We start from the raw sequence: 15,434 nt of genomic DNA on the forward strand, positions 1-15,434 counted from the left end.
AGGAATATGCTAAAAGAATAAGCATGATATGATGGGCATTTGCCTCGTTTGAGGCTTCTGCAAAATGTTCAGTTAAGGGAAAGCTGCTCTCCTCAGAGTGAGACACTTCTATCCATTGAAAAAGTTCAGGGGAATCTGGCAACTGGAAGGTTCTCTAGCACATTTACCCAGAAACACCCAGTCCACATCTCAGTCCCACTCAGTCCCTTCCAATCTGTATCAGGCCCTGACGGATGTAAGAGATCTGCTCTACTTAAAGTCCTGAGAATTTGGATTACAGCTGGATTAGTTTCTGAGTAAAGGAGATATTTTTTTTATTAGTTTATTAGTTTGTTTGTTTGTTTAACATTGCCAAGGAAGCCTCTGTCTCTCACATATTGCTTTGAATTGGTAATTGATTGCCTGAACCTGTCATTTTCTCTCTTTAATCCATTAATGTTGATCAGCAATAACCACCAATTCCACAGCCCTTTAATTATTATCTGTCCCATACCTCTCAGGCACCAGAGATATTGCACAGACCAGTGCATCTCCTTCAATTTGTATCCCTTTCAGCTTGCCACAGGTGAAAACCTCAGCAAAGGTACTGCTACATCAGGCCAGGTCTTTCAAATCTGCCACTCTTACCACCAACAATGAGGTCCTCATTGCCAGCTAGTTGGCAAGTGATCAACTCCAGAATCTCATCTTTATAATCTGCTTTGAAGAGTATTCTTTGTACCAACTATCTAGGGTGGGTTTCCTAAAAGCAGAGTTTGAGATAGGGATTTGGGCTACTGTGATTTACTGAAGGAGTGCTCTTAGGAGAAAGGAAGTAAGAGATATAGGACAGACCAGAGGAAGGACCTAAGCATAGAGCTGGGGTCTAGTTATGGCTTCATTTCTCAGGTATCCCTGGAGCATGAAGGGTCCCACAGAACTAGTCCCACCTTGAAACAAAAGAGCCAGCCTTTTGTACCTCTATACCTGTTGGTCATTAGTTGCAGGTCTGGGGGTGTGACCTCCTGCCTGAGGCAGCTACTGGATTCTATGTGGCTGAGGGCCATTTTCTGGTATTTGGCAGATGGCTTTAGTGGCCTGTAAAGTGATCCGGGCAGGACACCAACATCTTCGAAGACTATTTCAGTAAGTAGCTCCTCCGTCCACCGGTTGCTTAAGCTAGGAACCTGGGAGTCATGCTTGTCCCCTTTCTTTTTTTCCAATTCTGATTCAGTCAATTCAGTCTCCAAAACATGTATTCAATCTCCTAATCACTCCATTTACTTTTTCCATTTTCCCTCTCACTACCCAAGTTGACATCACCACCATCTATCGTCTTTATTACTGCAATAGCTCCTAACAAACCTCTTTAGTGTATTACCTGCAAGACAGCCAAAGTAATCTTTCTAAATCCCCATCTTTAACATCACTTCCTTTATTAACCCTTCAGTGGTTTTCCATTGCGCTTATGATAATTTCAAACTGCTTTATATGACTTACAATATCCTGCATGACCTTGGTCCTACTCATATTTCTTGGCTCATCTCTTACTACCTACAACTTCAAATGGCTGGCCCAAATGGGCTTCTTTTAGTTACTTGAATATACCACAGTATCTCTTTTTTTTTTTTTTTTCAATATATGAAGTTTATCGTCAAATTGGTTTCGATACAACACCCAGTGCTCATCCCAAAAGGTACCCTCCTCAATACCCATCACCCACCCTCCCCTCCCTCCCACCCCCCATCAGCCCTCAGTTTGTTCTCAGTTTTTAAGAGTCTCTTATGCTTTGGCTCTCTTCCACTCTAACCTCTTTTTTTTTTTCCTTCCCCTCCCCCATGGACTTCTGTTAAGTTTCTCAGGAGCCACATAAGAGTGAAACCATATGGTATCTGTCTTTCTCTGTATGGCTTATTTCACTTAGCATCACACTCTCCAGTTCCATCCACGTTGCTACAAAGGGCCATATTTCGTTCTTTCTCATTGCCACGTAGTACTCCATTGTGTATATAAACCACAATTTCTTTATCCATTCATCAGTTGATGGACATTTCGGCTCTTTCCATAATTTGGCTATTGTTGAGAGTGCTGCTATAAACATTGGGGTACAAGTGCCCCTATGCATCAGAACTCCTATCCGTTGGGTAAATTCCTAGCAGTGCTATTGCTGGATCATAGGGTAGGTCTATTTTTAATTTTTTGAGGAACCTCCACACTGTTTTCCAGAATGGCTGCACCAATTTGCATTCCCACCAACAGTGCAAGAGGGTTACCATTTCTCCACATCCTCTCCAGCATGTGTAGTCTCGTGATTTGTTCATTTTGGCCACTCTGACTCACGTGAGGTGATATCTGAGTGTGGTTTTGATTTGTAGTTCCCTGATGAGGAGCGACGTTGAGCATCTTTTCATGTGCCTGTTGGCCATCCGGATGTCTTCTTTAGAGAAGTGTCTATTCATGTTTTCTGCCCATTTCTTCACTGGATTATTTGTTTTTTGGGTGTGGAGTTTGGTGAGCTCTTTATAGATTTTGGATACTAGCCCTTTGTCCGATATGTCATTTGCAAATATCTTTTCCCATTCCGTTGGTTGCCTTTTAGTTTTGTTGGTTGTTTCCTTTGCTGTGCAGAAGCTTTTTATCTTCATAAGGTCCTAGTAGTTCATTTTTGCTTTTAATTCCCTTGCCTTTGGGGATGTGTCAAGTAAGAAATTGCTACGGCTGAGGTCAGAGAGGTCTTTTCCTGCTTTCTCCTCTAGGGTTTTGATGGTTTCCTGTCTCACATTCAGGTCCTTTATCCATTTTGAGTTTATTTTTGTGAATGGTGTGAGAAAGTGGTCTAGTTTCAATCTTCTGCATGTTGCTGTCCAGTTCTCCCAGCACCATTTGTTAAAGAGACTGTCTTTTTTCCATTGGATATTCTTTCCTGCTTTGTCAAAGATTAGTTGGCCATACGTTTGTGGGTCTAGTTCTGGGGTTTCTATTCTATTCCATTGGTCTATGTGTCTGTTTTTGTGCCAATACCATGCTGTCTTGATGATTACAGCTTACCACAGTATCTCTTGATCCTTTGTCTTTGGACATATTTTTTTATCTGCAAGGACAGCTTTACCACTTCTCATGTGATTGCCTCTTGTTCATCTTTAAGGACTTGTCTAGTTAGTTATACTTGCCCCTGCAAAGCCTTCCTTGCTCCTGGCCTTTAGACTCCCATAACACCTTTATTTTTCCCCATCATGTCACTTATCACATGGAATTGCCATTGCCTCTTTATTTAGTTGCCTGCATCTCACTACAGTGCTATTTCTCTACTAATTTCCTCATTCTGTTCTCACCCTTCTTTCTTTCCTGTATTTTTTAAGACAAATTCCCCTGTACTTTCTCCTCTCTAGTCATTTGGCAGTAATATGTCTAATTTTTACACTTCAGTGATTTAGCATGAACGAATCTCTACTTAAATTGTAAATTCTGTGGGAGCATGGATAGTGCTTGCATTATTTATCACTGTATTATCATGCTTGGGGTATGGATGGAATTCAATAAATGTTTATTATATGAAATAATAAATGTATAAAAATATTTCATTTCTGTTTTTTTCATTGCTGCTCTAGGTGCCAGCACCTGCAATTGTGCCTTGCATATAGTAAGTACTTAATAAGTATTTGTTAAATTCAATAGTGAACTTAGCCCTTCCTTTCAATTTGCATGATAGCTGTCCTGCCTAATTTAGGTCCTCAGCGTCTGTGTCCAGAGTCATGCAGCAGAGACTGATACCAGCAAAGTAGAATACTAGAAAACTCCTAGTCCTCATTTTCTTTAAAAAACATAAAAACAAAACAAAACAAAAACCCAAGCTATCTTAAACAACTTTGTAGGAACTCTGGAAAATGATCAAAGTCTGATAGCAACCAAATAATGCCCAATCATGAAAAAAACATGTTCAAAATGGTAGGACATTTTGCAGTGTTTTTACTCATGCTTGCTTCAGCCCACCTCACCCTTCCCAGAACAGTGGTGATTTTGGTTTTAAGCAGGTGGCAGCCTAGCTCCCAGTTCTCCCCACCAGAGGAAGCAGAGTAGAATCTTATTTTCTAATTACTGTGTATGTCTGTTCTAAATAGTCTGGGGATACCTGAAGGACTAATTAGCTAAGGCTAATGCTAGGCAATATCCCTGTTCCACAGAACTTGGAATGCAAGTAGGAAAAGCAATGGGCACTGCTTGTAAAAGCTACAAGGTGGCTACAAACCTACAGACATCTGGAGTATGAGATTCTGAGTGGAAACATGCAGCAGACCATCTAAGGCTGGGAAGATAAACTGAGGTGAGATGTTTGGGGAAATTAGGGCATTTAAAAGTAGCCATGTATACAGGGGAATTTATAAATACATGTTTATGCCAGGGAAGATGCATGCTAAGAAAAATCCTGTGAACTTAATCTTCCACATTGAACTAATCCCTAGGCTCACAGCAAGCCTACCTAAATGGTGAAGGGATGACACTAGGACCAACTCTAGGACCAAAGCATTCCACAAAGACTGCAAGTAGTGGGTGTTCTCTCATTTTGATGTGTGTGTGTGTGTGTGTGTATGTGTGTGTGTTTTAGTTCCTAGCATTTCAGGAAACCTCTATCCAAACACTACCTAAACACAAGCTAAAGGAATAGAAACTTCAGTGATTACACATGACAAGATATATCATCTTTGCAAAAACAGCTTGGAAAAGTTTTGAAACAAATGTATTGCTGCAGCTTTCAACAACAACCACCACCAGAAAAAAAAAAAGACAAGAAAGAAAGAAAGAAAGAAAGAAAGAAAGAAAGAAAGAAAGAAAACTAGCAAACTCTGGGATAGGGGGAGAAGGAGAATCTGACTTCCAGAGTTACCAGTTTATGATAGTCAAATGGCTAATTTTCAACCAAAAAATTCCTAAGGCATATAAAGAAACAGGAACATATGTTTCATTCAAAGGAATAAAATTAATCGACAGAAGCCCTCCCTGAGTAAACCCACACATCAGAATTACTAGAAAAAGGCTTTAAGCCAACTATATTAGATGTACATAAAATGCTAAGGGAAAACATGGACAAAAAGCTAAATGAAATCAAGAAAACAATATATGAACAAAATTAGCATATCAACAAAGAGAAATTATAAAACACAACTAAACAGAAATTATGGAGCTGAAAAGCACAATAACTAAAATAAAAGTTCATTAGAGTGGTTCAGCATCAAATTGGAGCAAGCAGAAGAAACAATCAGTGAACTTTAAGATAAGATAATTGAAAGTATTGAATCTAAGGAGCAGGGATAAAAAAGAATGAAGAAAAGTGAACAGATCATAAAGGACTTTTGGAACACCATTAAGTGGACAAACTTATGCATTATGGGAGTTCCAGAAGGAGAAGAGAACAAAAGAGGTAGAATAATTGTATGGAGAAATGATGACCAAAAATTTCTCAAATTTGAGAAAAGACATGAATCTACAAAGCCAAGACACTCAATAAGCTCCAAATAGTATAAACCTAAGGAGGCATATAATCAAACTATCAACAGCCAAAGACAAAGAAGAAAATCTTGAAAATAGCAAGAGAAATGTAACATGTCACATATAAGGGATTCTCAGGTGATTTCTCATCAGAAGCCATGGAGATCAGAAAGCAATGGTATGATTTGTTTGAAGTACTAAAAGACAAACACCTGTCATCCAAAATTTCTTTACCTGGTAAAACTGTCCTTCAAAAAATAAGAAATAGGGGTGCCTGGGTGGCTCAGTCAGTTAAGCGTCCGACTTTGGCTCAGGTCATGATCTCACAGTTCGTGAGTTCGAGCCCTGCGTCGGGTTCTGTGCTGACAGCTCAGAGCCTGGAGACTGTTTCACATTCTGTGTCTCCCTCGCTCTCTGCCCCTTCCCTGCTCATGCTCTGTCTCTCTCTGTCTCAAAAACAAATAAACATTTAAAAAAAAATAAAATGCAAAAAATAAGAAATTAAGATAAAAACTGAGAGTTATCACTATTACACTTGCTCTCCAAGAAATTCTAAAAGGGGTTCTTCAGATTGAAGTGAAAGATTTTAGACAGTAGTTTCATGTGATAAGATCTCTAGTAAAGGGAAACATATGGACAAATATAAAATCCAGTATTATTGCAGTTTTGGTTTGTAACTCTACTTTGAATTTTCTATTATATCTAAAAGACAAGTGCATAAAAATAATTATAAGTTGGTTATTAGGGACTGATCTGTATAGAAGTTGTTTATGTGACTTTTCATGCATTTCTGCCCAGAGCCGCATATATACAATCATGGAGGTGTTTAGTTGACTTGTACTGCATATCTGGCCTCAGGATCAAAACTGGCCCTTCTGTTCCTGTTGCCAAGAAGGATTAACTTGCCTTACCTTGAGCCAAACCAGGCTGGCCCCCTGGAATGGATCAGGGAGGGGAGAGAAATATGGAAACTCCCAGGCTTCTAAGATTGTGAGATATGATAAGAGAAATAGAAAAAACAAAAACAAAAACAGTTTGCTTGGGACTGCACTTAGGCAAACTTAATGACTAACCATAAATCACACATGGGTAGTATATGAATTGCCCTGGCGGGAATAACTAGTTGGAAGTCTCACCTGAGAGAAGGACACTCCTCCCAGAACCCTCAACAGGGACTCCAACCGGGCTGTTCACTGCGGGGCCTTTCCAACCAGAAAGCTGGATGTTGTCAGTACTCAATTTTTGTATTAAGCCCTCTTTGTTCTTCTCTTTCTCCTTATCTATGTTTACTACAATTGTTTAATTCCTTATATTCCCTTTCCCTTATCATTAATAAAATCTTCCTCCATGAAACTGAAAGTGTGGCTGTTGTGAATTACTATTATTAAGAACAGGGACACAATGTATAAAAGTGTAATTTGTGACATCAATAACATAAAGAGGAATGATGAGGCTGTATAGGAGTAGTTTTGTATGTGATTGAAATTGACATCAATTCAAATTAGATTGTTATAACTATAGTATGCCATAAATAATTCCCAAGGTAACTACAAATAAAATATAAACATACACAAATGAAATGAGAAGCGATTCGAAACATGTCATTACAAAAAACAGTCAACACAAAAGGCCTTAACAGAAGAGAAGACCAATAAGGCATCAGGGGGACAGGGGGAGGGGAAAGCAAAATGGCAGAAGTATTTCCTTGTCAGTACTTTAAGTGTAAATGGATAAAACTCTCCAGTGAAATGCATATATTATGTTACACAATAAAGAAGGACTGGGTGAAAATCTGTCATACATCTATTACAATATGTCCCCACTCTCACATTGTAAAGACCCTAAGGAAAGAAAATAAAATATAATTATTGGAAATGTGATAACACATTAAAATTAAAGATACTTTTTTTATAAAAAAATAAGTTGTCAGATTGTTCAAAATAGACATGAACAATATGCGATCTACAAAGTATTCATTTTATATTTAAAGGAAAAAACGGATTGAAAATGAAAAAATGGGAAAAATATCCCATCCAAATAGTAAACAGAAGAGAGCTGGGGTGGCTATACTATTATTATACAAAGTAAATGTGAAGCCAAACACTATTGTAAGAGACAAAAAAGTCAATTCACAAAGATGATATGCAATTATAAATATATATGAACCAAGCATCAAAGTCCCAAAATATATAAGGCAAACATTGACAGACTGAAGATAGAAACAGAAAGATCTGCAGTAACAGTAGATTTTTAATATCCTATTTTCAATAATGGAAGGAGCAACCAGACAGAAGATCAACAAGAAAATATAGGACTTAAATAACAAAATTAACCAACCAGATCTAACAGGTATATATAAAACACTCCACCTAGTAACAGCAGAATACACATTTTTCTTAAGTATACATGAAACATTCTCCAGGATAGACCATATGTGAAATGACAAAACAAGTATCAATAAATTAAAAAAAAATTTGAAATCATGCAAAGTATCTTTTCTGCTCATAATTAAATAGAACTAAAACTCAATTACAGAAGGCAAATAGACAAATCTGCAAATATATGGAAATTGAATAATACACTCTTAAACTATCAGTGGATCAAAAAAGAAATCACAAAGGAAATTAGAAAATACCTTGAGATGAATACAAACAACAACACAATACACCCAAGCCAGTCATCTTCATTTAAACCAGATTGTCCTGGGCAGGGCTGGGAAGGAAGTGAGTTCTGGGGTCTTGCAGACTACTGCTTAGCCCATGGGCTATGGATTACTAATGTCATCTCACTGGACCCTGCCCCTTTTTTTTCCTAGTGTAATCTTTCTCCAAACTGCTGCAGGATTATTTCTGCAGACATTGCTCAAAAACAAATTCTAAATACTGTCTGGTGGAGACTTTAGGGTGGCCTTTGTGATTCTTGCTTCCTGGTGTCCCTGACCTTGAATAATCTTCCTATAAGTGTAAGTGGTACCTGTGCTTCTGATAGAATATGACAAAGGTAATGGACTGCCACTCCCATGATTAGATCAGATTATATAAGACTGTCTCTTAGCAAACTGGGGCTAGACACTCTCCTTATGAGCTTAATGAATGTTGTAGTCATTTTGGAGATGCTCACATGTCAAGGAACTGTGGGCAGCCTCTAGGACCCAAGGGTGACCTCCAGCCAACAGCCAGCACATAACTGTTGGCTATACAGTCACAGTAAATGCATTCTGCCAACAACCTGAATGATCCTGGAAGCAGAGTCTTCCCCAGTTGAGCCTTCAGATGAGAATGTGGCTCAGCCACCACCTTGACTGCAGCCTGGTGAAACAGAGGACTCAGTCCAGAGTCAGAACCAACAGAAACTGAGATAACAAATGCCTATGGTTTTAAGACATTAAATTTATGGTCATTTAGTGTAAAATGTAGGGAACCAATACAGAAAGCGTTCAGCTAATACAAAATAGCTGAGAAATGGAATGTCCTTAAAGAAATCTGATTATACTTTCCAGGTTTACCTTGGAACCCAAGAACCCTGAGCAAGTGGTTTGCAATGGGCCATGTTCTCATGGTTTTTGCTTTCTAACTGTGATCTGATCTATCTAAAATTCAAGTGCATAAACACACAGAAAGACAAACTGCATTGATGGGTAGGGGTCAGAACAGCAGTTCCTGTAGAATGGGATGTAATGAAAGTCCAGATATGGTCCTCCCTTCTCATCCACAAACATACTCTGGCACCAGTTTTCCAATGGAGTCTCTAGGAGTGATGTTAGTGAGGAACATCTTAATTTTTGTCTTGAATCAGTGATAAAACCAAATAAAAAAATTTCTTAAGTTCTGTCTTAATATGTTCAATCAATTAAAACAAGATGCAACATTTAATGAATTCTTGTTAGACTTGCTTTTATAATTAGGTAAGCACACTTTGTAATTAGCATAGTACTTGCTGATATTCAAATGGGAGCTTGAAGATTTTAGTTTTTTTAAAGTAGACTAAACATCATCATATCTTCTTTAAATTATTATTTTGTGTTTCAAGAGATAGATATGTCCCAATGATAAATAGCATTACCCCTCTCTTAATAGTCACAAATGTCAAATAAGTTGGATACAAATGATCAAACTTTTACTCTAGGCTGGAAGGACAGACCCGAATCCCACTGTGCCTCTCCAGGGCCCTCAGCAAGGCTGCCGGTGGTCACAGAAGAGGGAAGGACATGTGTGTGTTCTTCATGGAGGGCCAGGAGAGAGCCTTGGGCTGTCTGCCATAATCGAATCTAACATTTCATCTTTCTTCTCTTGGAAAGCCCTCAACAAGCAGCCCCACAGTCCATGTGGGGTGGATGTAGGACTTGGGGGTCCCAAATGGCATTAGATTAATCAGATTCTTTCCAGAGAATCTTGAAGCTTGACCCCAAAACCCAAGTTAGAAAGTGCTGGCAATTGGAGTTAAGAGGTCACATTCCTTGACTAAGACAGATGAGGGAGGGTGATTCTGGGTTCTGGGTCTTGGTTTGTTTGATGGATGAGAATGCTTCCCCTCCCTTCTTTCACTGTCATCCAGAAACCACATAGTGCAGAGGGCCCCACACTGTTGCTGTTGAGCAGGGAGCAATATTTTGCCTGCAGCATCCAAGTTAGCAGCTTTCCTTGGGAAAGAGTCCATGTCTTCCCCCAGACTTCCCCATGGCAGGGGTGAATTACAGCCAAGAGAGGAGCTAAAGCTGTTTTTGTCAAAACTCACTGCAGGACTGCCTTTCCTTCCAGAAGGTCTGACCTCCAAGGTCAAGGCACTGAACTATTAATGGTAAAATACTGCACTTTGCCCAGAGAAGCAAGGGAAGGGAGGCATAAAAGAGTTGCCACACCACCTAGACTTGCACTGGGAGGACCGAGCAGCCCATCCATGCCCAGGACTGCCTCTCTTGCAGGGCCCCTTTTTGGCCCCCAGACATTCCTGAGGTCACCAGGCTTTTCCTCCTGGAAGGTCCCGTGGTAGTGGGAACTGAAGGCAGCACAGCTCTGGGCCAACTAGTATTCCAGCAGAGAGAATCCTGCATCCTGGGCCTGTGTGCCCCACTGCTAGCTGTGTGACCCTTTCGTGAATCTCTGAGCAGCTATGGGCTTCAGGCTTCTCTCTCACCTGTAGAACATGGCCTGTTCTCTGCCAGTGTGTCAAGTTCCTGGATGTGTTCCCATGTGTCCCTGAGTGGGCATCATGGCAGAATCACTAATGATAAGGATAGGAGTCCAATTTTCCCATTTTATTTTTTAAAAAAATTTTTGGTAATGTTTAGTTATCTTTCAGAGAGAGAGAGAGAGAGAGAGAGAGAGAGAGAGAGAATGAGTTGGGGAGGGGCAGAGAGAGAAGGAGACACAAAATCCAAAGCAGGCTTCAGGCTCCGAGCCGTCAGCACAGAGTCCGACGCGGGGCTTGAATCCACGAACCGTGAGATCACGACCTGCGCTGAAGTTGGACACTTAACCCACTGAGCCACCCAGGCATCCCTCCCATTTCTTACATTAGGGAGGATTTATTTGCCTGTGTGTAAAAGAGATCTCAAATAACAATGGCTTAAACAAGATCAAGTTTCTTTCCCTCTGATGTAAAAGTCTGCATGAAGGCACATGAGGGCAGTATGTATGGTCCCCAAATCAGGCTCTCCAGGCTGCCTACTCAGCCATCCCAAGGGCATGGTTGTGGATGCCTCTAGGTCCAGAATGAGTCAATGCCCCCAGAGCAGGATGCGGGACACAGGAAGGAGAGGCATGACCCTTTCTTTAAGGGATCTTGTCCCAGAGGTTCCAAACATCCCTTCTTCACACTCCATTGGCCAGCAGTCCCTGGCTACAGGAAGGCAGAGAAAAGTGACCACAAACCCAGCTGAATATTGACAGATCTATTATTGTGGAAGAAAGAGTCAATGATGATTGAGGGGACAGCAATCAGCTTCATTTTTTCCCATAAATCTTAGTACTACATCATTTTTTTAAATTGAAAATACTTGCTAATAACAAATTAAGTGATCCAAAGATAGGTAAAGAAAAACCCCTATGCACCACCCTCTCCCCACTCCCGCAACCTGAAACTAATTGTTCCAGTTAATAGTAACATTTTGATGTGTATTCTTTCGTGCCTTTCTTGAGAGTAATTAAAACATATGCAAAGCTTTCTGTGTCTCTGCCCACTTTTAATTTTTAGTTTTTATTTTTTTAAAAATATTTAGAGAGAGAAAGAGTCCAGGTGGGGGAGGGGCAGAGAGAGAGGGAAAGAAAGGATCCCACTCAAGTTCCACACTGTCAGCGCAGAGCCCTACTCGGGGCTCGATCTCACCAACCATGAGAACGTGACCTGAGCTGAAATCCAGAGTTGAACGCTTAACCGGCTGAATTACCCAGGCGCACCCTCACTTTTAATACTTTAAAATGAGATCATCCTACACACAATATTTGCTACGATTTGCTTATTTCTAATTTATAATGAATCTATTTACTATATGTGGCTCTAACCTGTGTATTTTAATAACTGCATATCTCATGATGTAGATTTCTTAGTTGGGGTCACTATAATTTCTTCCACCACTCTCCAATAGAATATACACGTTATTTCCTTTTATTGTCACTATAAATAATGTTTCAAGAAACAACCTTGTGCACATATCTTTAGGTATTTGTTTTTGTAGGATACTTGATTAAAGGATATGTACAATTAAAATTGCAATAGATTCTACCTGGTCACTATGGATTGTCATAATCTGCAGACTGGCCAGTCACAAATGAGAATGACAGGCCCTTGATAGCACTCCCCTTTGCTGCTGGAAGGAAGAGGAGAAAGGGGGAGAAGGGTATAGAGCAGACAGCGTGATTTCCAGGTACTGGTTTGTTCCCTGGTCTAGTAGCAGAGAATGTGCATCATTCCACCTGCTCTTGGAGAGAAAGGGACGAGGGCACCTCTGCTTCCGCTGAGAAGCAGGTGGAATCACAGTGCCTGCCTCACAGCAAGCCACCCTGCCCTGAGAAGGACTGTAAAGAGGATTCACAGGTGAGAAGAATGGGTCTGGGCACCCTACAAGGGACGTGAACCCTCCCAGCCCCGTGGCCAGGCAGACAGAGCGCTAAGCCTGCAGCCCTGACTCACAGAGCCATTTTCATGGGCCATGTCCCCAAGGCCAACTCCCCATGGTCCAGACAAGGAAACTGAGGCTCAGGGAGAGCATGGCTTGGCCAAGTTCACTGAGGAAGGCTGAAGGAGGGTCTGGGGACTAGCACCCACTACCAGGACCCCCGAACTGTTCCCATCACCCACATTCCCGCACTTGGCCTTATCTCTGAGCTTTTTGGCTTGGGTTGTCCTTGCTGGTCCCAGTGTGCAGCCTGGAGAGCTCATGGGGTCACCACCCTGGCTTATGATTTGTGGGCTGGCAAGGGTAGTGGCAAGTGGAGGAGAGCTTTGCAGGGTTGGGGTGGCTGGGGGTGGAGAAGCAGGGCCTGCTCCCTCCTGCTCCCCTCTTCCTCCTCCATCTTCCCAGCATGCTAGACACTGGGGGCGGGGGGGCGGTGCCCAGCTGGACAGGATGACAGGCATCATCCATCTCCCAACTGGCCAAGGCAGGGAGAAGGCTGACATGTCTGGAGATTTCAGCCCCATTCACAGATTGGGGACTAAGGACTAAAGCCCGATAGCTAGGGAGTGACAAAATGGAGTGCTGAGCCCAGAATCGACTCACCTCCCCCCCAAACCCTTGCCTTCCCCTCCAGTGCCAGGGGGACCCCTGTTTCCCTTTCACACAAGCCTAGTGCTCACCCCCCACCTATATTCCTTCTGTCTCAGCAGAGTAAGGGGAAGGATGTTGGGGACAGCAGGCTAACACTTGTCCATGCTCAGCACTTTGCAGGGCATCCTGTTTTGCTGTTGGGGGTGTTCGGCCCGCGGTGAAGAGGGTTGGTGCATAAGAATCTCAGGTCTGCCCCTGGCAGGCAGCCACACCCCCTTCAGAAATCACTTAGCTTCCTGGATTCCTGGAATCTCCACTCCCAAAGTCTCTACCTCCTGGAAGGATGCAACGCACCCCCACGCTACCTCCCCCACACTTACAGCTGTGTCCCAGACATATGGAATGACCTGACCATTATCCAAACAATTTTACAGCCAAAGAGACAGAGAATGATCCATGCAGTTGGAGAGAGGAGGGCAGTTTCTTTCCTGTCTAGGGATCCTGTGCATCTTGGGTCATCTAGTAAAAAAAAACTGCTGTCATTGGGCACAGACAAATCAAAGTTATAACTAAATAACTTCAATTCCAGAAACTGCCTTCCTCACTTAGGCCTGTCGGCTCTAACTGGTTATCAGCTTTGCTCGGCCTGGTTGTACCGGTCTGCCCAGCGCAGCCTGCAGGGCCAGGACTGGGAACCAGCCTCAAAGCTCTTGGGTCTCACCCTTTTATCTGCCATTGACTTTTGCTGCATGGGGACGTCTCATTCCTATCAACCTACCCTTTGTTACTCGGGAGCTTATATTTAGCTGTTGTTTTTCTCACATTTTGAGAAGTGCTGACTTTGTGCCCGTCAGGGCAAAGCCAGAGGCCAGAGGCTGCCTTGTATGTTTTGCTCAGCAGCTCAGAAAGCTCTTATATTTGGGATATTCTGAATTTGGAAGAGGAGGGAAACAAAATCCTCCAGGGTAGCCCTCGATTGTTGTGGGGCAAGAGATTGTTATGAGGGATTGGAGTCTGAGCTCCTTAAAGGGCAGTGATGTTGTCTTCATATTTCTGAATCCCTAGCACCTATCAGGGGCTGACCCAGAAAGTGCTAGATAAATATTGCTGGGCAAATGTAAGGAGACCCTGAGCTCACAGACAAGTCACAGGTCAGGAATGATTGTGCCCAAGAACCCAATGTCTTTTGTGATAGGGGATCCAAGAGGGGCTGCAGCTCAAGGAGAAGGGGTCCACGAGGCACCCTATCAGCCCCTGGGGCAGGCTTTTGGAGGACATGGGGGCATTAGCTGCATGTTTTCCCCACGACTTGGCCACGAGGGATGAGAAGGCTGTGCATTGTACTAGGTGAGCAGCTGTGCCCAATGGAAGCCCCATGTGCTCTGGGGCAGTGGGCCGGGAGCCCTGCACCCTATTTCTGTAGCCCCAGTTCTGCTCCAGGGGATTGCAATCTGCTGGCTGGTCCTAGCAACAGTTACTAAGATAAATAGCAGAGGCCGCCTGGATCACAGCTTGCTCCCTTTTGGGGATGGCCCTGAGGGAGACGTGTCGGGGCCCCCCCAGATGGTCTTATGGGGGTGGGTGGAGGCAGGAAGCCCACAGAGGACTCTGGGGATTGCTGCACACCACGGAGATGAACACAGCCATTTGTTATGTGTAATTAAATTGAGCTAATTTCATTCTGTGGCACAGAGCCGGAGAATCAGGGTTCTCAAAAAATGTTATTATCTTATCTCATTTTGTGTAAATGTCATCATGGCGCAGCTGGAACGGGAAGAAAGGACATTTTTGAGATGTTCCTGGTCCCCTAAATGGATTGCGTTCTGTTCCTTCAGCGTTAAAGTCAATCTGATGCCAAAGCCTCCAGGAGCTGATGTAGATGAAATGTTACATTTATATAATCATTCCACAGATGGACAGGAAAGCGCTTTTTCTGGATAAATCTCAGAACTGAGGGAGGGAGGCTGAGAGATCAGAGGCTCGCAAACCCCCTGGGGCCCCTGGCATCTCTGCTCCCGAACCAGCCTCAGCCACTCCGTTTTCTAGGTTTGCCCCAGAGGGGAAATGACTGAAAGAAATGGAGAAATAAACCCAGGCAGCCAAGTTCCCCTTTTAGTCTTTGTCCTCCAGTGGCTCTGTCAAAGTAGGCAGCCCTCAGGGACACAGCTGGAAAAAAGTGAACAAAAAAGAATAACCACACGGTTCTTTTCAACATAAAGATATGAAATACAAACCAAACTTATGATATGTGCCGCAAAAGGTCAAG

This window comes from Neofelis nebulosa, chromosome 8, assembly GCF_028018385.1.
Source record: "Neofelis nebulosa isolate mNeoNeb1 chromosome 8, mNeoNeb1.pri, whole genome shotgun sequence".
Classification (NCBI taxonomy): domain Eukaryota; kingdom Metazoa; phylum Chordata; class Mammalia; order Carnivora; family Felidae; genus Neofelis; species Neofelis nebulosa.